The sequence below is a fragment of the Mustela putorius genome, unplaced genomic scaffold (assembly GCF_011764305.1).
Source record: "Mustela putorius furo isolate JIRA1106 unplaced genomic scaffold, ASM1176430v1.1 tig00003901_pilon_pilon_pilon, whole genome shotgun sequence".
NCBI lineage: Eukaryota > Metazoa > Chordata > Mammalia > Carnivora > Mustelidae > Mustela > Mustela putorius.
Genome location: NW_025422049.1, coordinates 7382287 through 7390702, shown reverse-complemented (window position 1 = coordinate 7390702; position 8416 = coordinate 7382287). Strand labels below are relative to the sequence as shown.

Sequence of the window (8416 nt, the reverse complement as noted above, 5' to 3'; positions counted from 1 at the left end):
CCACTGAGCCACCCAGGTGCCCCTGTATAATTGTTTTTTAAAAGATTTTATTTTTAAATAATCTCTACACCCAGTGTGGGGTTCAAACTTACAACCTTGAGATCAAGAGTCAGACTCTCAACTGACAAAGCCACCCAGGCACACCTTTATAATCAGTTTTAAGCCTTATACCTATTGCCTCTCAAACATTCGTAGAAATAACGTGCCCAGTAGGGTCATGCTAGCTCAGCACTTTGAGATAATCTTCAACATTTATCTCAGACGGGAAATGCCTGACAGTTCTCCCTCCTCCTCTTCCCTGTTACTCAAATGTGACTTCACCGGTTTCCATTCTACACACTTTCCCTCCCATGGGGGACATGACCACCAGGAAAGATCCTTTCTGACACCAAGGGGATGAAAACACTAAATATGAAAAAAAAAAAACCCAAAAAACAAAACCACCACAACACAACCCTGACTTTTGATTAGCAGTGCTTTTGAGAAAGACCTTGATCAAAAGGGGGAGATGTGAAAATAAAGGAAACTTTATTTAAAATGGAGTCAGGAAGCCCCGAAGGGGGAGCTCTCATGCATTACCTCTTGGTGGAAGAAGCATTATCCCACAATTCCCAGCAGGAAGCAGCTTGCTTTTGGTATCCCAGCCTGAGGAAGGATGAATTTCTCCTTGCCCAGCAACAGCCCAGTCAGTGAGAGCTCAATGAAACAGTCCCTCCTCTTTTCCCCTGGGAAAGCAAGCCCCTCTCCTCTGTTCTCTGGGTTTGCCTATGGATTGCCACAGTTTGCTTGTTCTGAATTACAATTCCTCTGCTCTTCCTCAATAAACTCATTTTGCTGGTAAAATAACGGCTCTTTTGTTTTTTAAGGTCAATGGAAGCTGAAACCACCTGAGGTTTCTGGGAACAGACTGACGGGGTCTGAAAAACTGAGGTTTGCTGGGAAGGGAGGTGGTGTCTGGAGCTTTAAGTGTCGTTATTGTGGGGGTTGGGAGAGAGCAAAACTCTCGCCAGTGACCCTCTTCCCACTACCCCACCCCTTTAAGCACTCAGGATGTTAATTGGCCTGGTGGCCTTTATGTAAAAATTAGTTTGCAAACTTCTGCCAGCAGAAATCTGGGCATAATTATACTGAGTTGTCCTTTTATTTTTTTATTGTGGGGGGGGGGAGGTACGAATTTCATCTAAGTTTCCTCTTTTCTGTCTTCCATGCAGTATTACTCATCAGGTGGGACCAGTGGCCAGAGGTCTGCGTTTCCGCCTCCCCATTGCTGCTCCCATCCATCCTGTGCCTGAAATACAAGTAGGGTGGGTAACCACATAGGCCCCAGTGCTCTCTAGGAGGAGCCCATTATGGTTTTAGAAAAGAACAGGCCATGGCTGCTTCGATTTAATTACCAGATATGATTAAATAATAAAAATACGTGAGCACTCAAATTCTACCAGACTTTTCTTGGATGACTTTGTGTCATCTCATTTAATCTTTCTAACAACCTGCTAAGATAGATCCTTATTATCCCCATTTTACAGTTGAGGACATAAACTTAATTAACTTACCTGGATCACCCAGCTTGTATGTTGCAGATCTAGGATTTGAAATTGGATTTGAAATCTCATCCATCTAATTCCAGACAGCTGCTCCTAACCGCTGCCTGATATGAAGTACACAGAGCCATGTGCTCCTCCTGAGTCCATTTCCTGCATTGCACATCTTATTTTCTTAGATTCTACCATTTGAGATTCAGTCCTTTGACCATGAAGACTTTTCCTACCCCAAGATCCCTTTTTTCAAGGTATCTATCCAAAGGAGCAGCAATGGCTTAATAAGCACATTAGATAACATTTGAGTGGAGGAAAATTGGTTATTAGCTAAGTTCCCCAAACAAAGGACATGGACAGTTGTTTCCTTGAGGTAATCAGTTTTGGCAAATCAGGGACATGATGGTACAAAGAACAGACAAGGTCAAATATGAATGTTAGATCAGTATCCTCAGACTTTTGCTACTACTTAGGAAGCCAACCCTTTGGGGCCTAACCCATTGTTTTTTGCATTCCAGATGATTTACCAGCACATAAGGTAAATAGTACATTTGAATTCTCAGAGACCTCCAACTTTACCTTCTGTAGCCTTCCTTGCCTCTTTCAAAGTTCCCTTTATTTCTCAAGATTACAGGAAGATTCCATCAGGTTCATATATCCTGAGGGAGATTTCCCCCCAGCAGGCGGAGATAGCATGCTGTCATAGATCCTTTGGTATTCTGTTTTTACTGTACATTTTATTTTTTATTTACTTTTTAAGATTTTACTTATTTATTTGACACAGAGAGATCACAAGTAGGCAGAGAGGCACCAGAGAGAGGGGGAAGCAGGCTCCCTCAATCCCAGGACCCTGAGATCATGACCTGAGCTGAAGCCGGAGGCTTAACCCACTGAGCCACCCAGGTGCCCCTTGCTGTACATTTTAATAGGTACTTGTTCAGATTAATCAACAGTCTTTATGAGGTAACAGTATGTTATTGAGGCATGTTATATTCCAGACTCTGTACTAAGCACTTTCCATGCATGATCTCATGAAAGCCTCATGAGTCTGAAAACAAACTCTATCCCAGAAAGGCCAACTTGTTCGAAGTCACAAAGATAGTAGCAGAATGGGGGTTTAGGCCAAGTCTGACTTCAGAGCCTCATAACCATGCTGGGTTGTAGCTATAGTTAGAATATAATAATTGAGCTAAATATAGAAATAGGGGCTCTGATAAAAGGTGGTAGGGTATTCACTGACCAGCAACATGGTCTGTGCTAATATTTTGCTGGTTCCTATGGATAACAATGAAATGGCACATTTATAACAATAAAATAATAAATAGAAATCTGTTTTGTTTTGTTTTTAAAGATTTTTATTTATTTATTTGACAGAGAGTGAGAGAAGGAACACAAGCAAGGGGGAGTGGGAGAGGGAGAAGCAGGCTTCCCGCCGAGCGGAGAGCCTGATGTGGGACTCGATCCCAGAACCCTGTGATCAGGACCTGAGCCAAAGGCAGACGCCGAACAACTGAGCCACCCAGGTGCCCCTAAATAACAATTATTGTTAGTATTTTATTATTTGTAGCAGTAGCTAACACCTCCCTCATTCAATGAACAAGTATTCATGGAGTGCTTCCTATATGTCAAAGATTGGGCAAGGTTCTGGGGATCCAAAAGTAAGCAAAAAATGTGTGTTTCTTACTTTCTCAGGCTTATAGTTTAGTGGCAGAAACAGACATTAAACAATCGCTCTGAGGACTGTGTAATTACAGAGATAAGAGATCAGAAGAGAAATATCATGTTCCCAGTGGGCAAATAAGAAAAGAATGTGAAATAGGTGGCGGCTTGGGATCAGGAAAGGCTTGCCTGAAGAAGAGAAGTAAAAATGTAAGGGCGAGTTGGAATGAAGTAGGTGAGGAGTGAGGTGGGAGTTGAGCTAAAATGCGCATCTCAGGGAGGGAACTGCATTAGCATATGACTTAAGGATTTGGTCTCTATGCTAAGAGCACTGAGAAGTCCATGGAAGGTTTTAAGCGAAGGCCTACTGCGAGCTTTTAAGCGAAGGCCTACTGCGAGCCAGTTTCAATTTTAGTAAGATCACTGGAGTTGCTGCAGGAATAATGGGTAGGAGGGGAGCAAAGGTGTAAGTCCGGACTAGTTCGCAATTGTCCAGGCTAGAGATGACGACTTAGGCCAGGGTCATGGTTGTGGAGATGGAAACGTATTTGGGAGGTGACGGATTTCTTGGAGGTGGTGCTGATAGGACTTGGTGATAGATTCAATAAGGAGGTGTGGGATGAGGGAGGGCAGTGAGGCCCTTTCGTCGAAACAGCTACCTTGTGAGGGAGGTGTGCTATCCCTTCTTTTATGAAGAAGGAAACAGACTTCTCATGGCTTTAGTGTAAAGACCACAGGCTTCCTAGGCCCGTCGGGACATTCTCTTCATCAGGCTCTATTGACTTACATATCCTGGTCTCTGCCATTATCCTCCTAGTTCTCTGTGCTCTAGCTACAGCTGCCATTTAGTTATTTGCTCAGCCAAGCTCCTCCTAGTTTTTCTTTTAAAAGTCTTATTTATTTATTTGACAGAGATCACAAGTAGGCAGAGAGCCAAGCGGAGTTGGGGAGGGGGGAGTAGGCTCCCCACTGAGCAGAGAGCCCGATGCCGGGCTCGATCCCAGGACCCTGAGATCATGACCTGAGCCGAAGGCAGACACTTCACCCACTGAGCCGCCCAGGCACCCTGCTCCTCCTAGTTTTAAAGCCTTTTCATATACTGTTCACTTGACCTGAAATGCTTTTTTCCTTTTCTTTACTTGGCTCATCTTTCCTTGGGGAAACCTCTGATCTGTCAGACTGGATTAGGCCTTTAGGTTATCTACTCTCCTAACACTCCGTACTTTGGCACGGATTACACTTGCATCTAGTTTTTTGTGTGATTATTTTTGGACAGTCCCTCCTACAAAACTGTAAGCTCCGGAGAAGAGATCTTGCCTGTCTTGTTTATCTCCCTATTACCAATGACTAGCATAGGGCTTAACATGGAGGAAGGTGTTACATGTATGTTTGTTGAGTGAATGACTGAAGCTTATAGAGTCTAAGCTAACTTGCCTACTGGTAAACAGTAAGTGACTGATTCAAGACTTGGACTTAAGTCTACCCAACAGGAGAGCCCAAGCCCCAACCACTATGTAAGACTGTCCCTGTTCAGCAACTGAAATGTCAAAGCCATACAGCAATTGCTAAAGAACTTATAATCCATTTTCTTTTTCCTCCCCTGCCCTCCCTTCTTCTTCCTTCATACCTTCCCACCTCCTTCCCTCCCTGTCTGCCTGCCTGCTTGCCTCCCAGTGTTTTTCTTTTATAAGATTTGGAAAGACTGTAAGAAGTCATCTTGTCTAACCTGTGCATTTTACAAACAATGAAACTGAAGCTAGAAAATTGCCTGCCTGAAGGCCATAGTTATTGGCAGGCTCAATAGATACCTTTATCTTTTATGGTGGGCATCATTCTAGCAAAATCAATGGAGATCTAATTTATCTAATCTATTTCAATCTTGTTTACCCAATATCCGTTTGTTATAACCAGGTTAGTCACATCACTGACCTGGGCACATGTTTTGCTCATTTTTACTTCAGTCGCATGATCCACACTGGTCCTTTTGCTTGGGATTAAGTTTTTCTTTCTAAACTACCTATTGATCCTTCAAGCCCCAGCTCTATTCTTCTCCCCTCAAGGCAGACTTTCCGGCTCACTGTAGTCATACGGCAGTGTGTGTCACTTACTTGGCCTCTAATCACACAGTAATGTGTATTTTCTTTTAAATGTTCTTAGGTGTGTTTTTTCTTCTTCGCAGACTGCCCTTACCCCAAGCTTCTGAAGGGCAGGAACCATATCACATCGTTCACCTCTTTTACAATCCTTTTGATCCCTAGAAAGCACTCTACACATTGTAGACACTCAAAGAATAATTCTTGAATGAATGAGTGAATAAATGATGTAAGCAAGAAAAAATGAAATGGTAAACTCTGCCATCTTGTGGCTATCAGTCTTTAGTGTTGCCATTTCCATTGTGGTTTTCGTGTTGAAATTAGAACGGTACATGGTAATAAACAAGGGTGATGGTGGTGAAGTGGGAAAGGTTTCTTTTCCTTTTGCTCAGTGTGCCACCAGCATGGTCACTGAAATATAACAGAAAATGGAGGAAAACTAAAAACCAAACTAACCATGTACATAAGGACTGAGGAGTATTGATTGGATTTCCTCAGGTACAAATCCTACTTTGAAAGGGACAAGTAAAAGAAATTGTTCCAACATGTCCAACAGAGCTCTGATCAGATGACTAACCTACTCATTGAGGGGGATCAATTTTTTTAAAAGATTTTATTTATTTATTTGACACAGAGATCACAAGTAGGCAGAGAGGCAGGCAGAGAGAGAGGGGGGGGGCGGGGAGGAAACAGGCTCCCCGCTGAGCAGAGAGCCCGATGCGGGGCTCTATCCCAGGACCTTGAGATTATGACCTGAGCAGAAGGCAGAGGCTTTAACCCACTGAGCCACCCAGGTGCCCCAAGGGGGATCTATTAATAGATCTTTTGTGAGTGTTATCTGGTGAAGAGAATCTCTGCCTTTGAGTTATTGGTCCTAAGATCCAGTCTTCGTTTTGCTGAACAACCTTGTGCGATCAAACAATATCTCTTGTCTCAGTTTTCTTACCAGTGAATTTACTGCCCAGTTTACTTCTAGGGCTTTTGTAAGACTCTGAAACCACAGACACAAAGATTCTTAGAAACATTTTTTTAAAAGTGACATACATGTTTAGCATTTTCATAAAAGAAAAAGAATGTTTCCACTTTCCATTTGTACAGCACCTAGATGTTTATAAAGGGCCTGTAAGGCCATTACCCATTTTTAGTCTCACAGAAACTCTAGGAGATAGGCAGACAGGCAGGTATTATTAGCCTCAATTTACAGATGAAGCTTGGAGATTCATATTCAGAGTTAATGAACCTACACTGAGGACCTGTCACGTGTCAGGCAGACTGATAGGTATGTTCACGTTAGGGAAGTTAAGTTAGTTGCCCAAGATCACCTGGCTGCTGAGTGGTAGCGTCTGTAATCTGACCCAGGTCATTTGACTTTGGAAGCCAGTGCTCAAAGGCCACTATCTTTAGGTCAGTCAAATTCCTCTTCTGGGGCCGTTGCATTTCTCTCTCTTTCGTAGAATGAAATATTTTGTTACCTGTTAGAAATACTTACAGTCTGAAGAGCAGACCTGGGTGTAGGTTACAAGCCTGTACTCTGCTTAAGGTGATGGTTCTTAGCCCTTGGTGTACATTAACATCACTTGGGGAGTTAAAAAAAAAAACCAAAAAACAAAAGACTACCCATGTCCTGGCTCCAAAACAGAGTAATTAAATAAGTCTCTGGGGGTGGAGCCCAGGAAAAAAGGTTTTTTTTTTTTTTTCTTTTTAAAGCTAATTCCAAGGTGTAGCCGGAGTTGAGAACCACACTGCTCTCGTCCCACTGTTCATGTCTGTCATCTAGTCAATGTCATCCTGCGGGACTACGGACATGGAGAGCTGACACCATGATGATCTAGCTTTGCTGCCTATGTAAGTAATAAGCTGTCTATAGTCATTTGGATTCATGGTTTTCTTGATGGCTGAATCTGTGCCGGTGTAGTGAGCCAGCCGAGCAGCTGCCCACACGCTGCTGTTTCAGGACTGCCTGACGGCTTAAGAGTACTTCCAGACTGTATAACTGGATTGGAAAAGCTTAGCAATTGGCAGAACCTTCGTGTTGGTTGTTTGGCCAGTAGTGTAAGAGCTGTTGTAATAGTAAAGGCCAACTAAAACCCTCAGAAACTCCTCACCACCACCTACCAACATAATAAGTAAATAAAAGTTAAAAACCGTATTGTATCCCAGGGAGAATTGCAGAATTTAGTGCTCTCAGAGACTTGTACAATGCATTCTGCCATCAGATACCTATTAAATTCACTAGTGTGGCCCCCCAAAAACAGATGTATCATGGCAGGTGACAATAGGAGGTACCACAGATTTTACTGAGCAGTACCAATGGCTCTGTCGGATGTGGTATCTTTGCTAGAGCAGATCAACACAGCCTTTTGTATGTGGCTGTTGATCTACTGAATGGTTCTTTTCTTTTTTTTTTTTTAAGATTTTATGTATTTATTTGACAGAGAGCACAAGTAGGCAGAGAGGCAGGCAGAGAGAGAAGACGAAGCAGGCTCCCTGCTGAGCAGAGATTCCGATGCGGGACTCGATCCCAGGACCCTTGGATCATGACCCGAGCTGAAGGCAGAGGCTTTAACCCACTGAGCCACCCAGGCGCCCCCTGAATATGTTATTTTCTGTACCCATCAGAAGGCAGATCAGAAAGTTTATGTTCACAGAGTATGGCCATCAGTGCACGTGGTGAATGCTGTAATGTGCCACCCAGGTTGCCTTTTAGCAGTGTGGACATGATTCCTCCAGCTGCTGGGAGCACATCTAGATGGCCTTCAGGTATCAGCCCTCTTTATGGGATGCCTCAGCTAAAGAAAACTGCTCCACCTAAGATCATGCGTCCTTCCAAGGGAAATCCACATCCAATGACTAATAAGTTCACGGGTCTAAAGGCCTAGCCCTTTTAACCCAGTTCGGGTCAACCAGATATTCTAGTTCTACAGCCTACCATGGAGCTGGCTGAGGCCTTCGTTGGAATTGTATCATAGCTTCACTCCTCCCTCTGTCCAGTGCTTTCCCTCCACCTCTTTTCCACAAGTGTTGATCCCAAAGACATTCCCTAACAAACATCCTGTGCACCAGTTTCCTTCTTGAGGTCTGTTTCCTGGGGAAGCCAGACCCTGTGACAATCGGTGCCAGGAGCAGGTG

At 43.5% G+C, this 8416-nt stretch overlaps 1 long non-coding RNA gene across 1 annotated transcript; it reads left to right on the top strand.

Annotated features, from left to right (window-relative positions):
* Positions 1 to 22: 22 nt before the first annotated feature.
* On the top strand, positions 23 to 7714 carry LOC106006767. The gene is made up of 3 exons (XR_001181040.2): positions 23 to 930; positions 1212 to 1304; positions 6995 to 7714. It is a non-coding gene; the product is annotated as an uncharacterized LOC106006767 (long non-coding RNA).
* Positions 7715 to 8416: the final 702 nt, after the last annotated feature.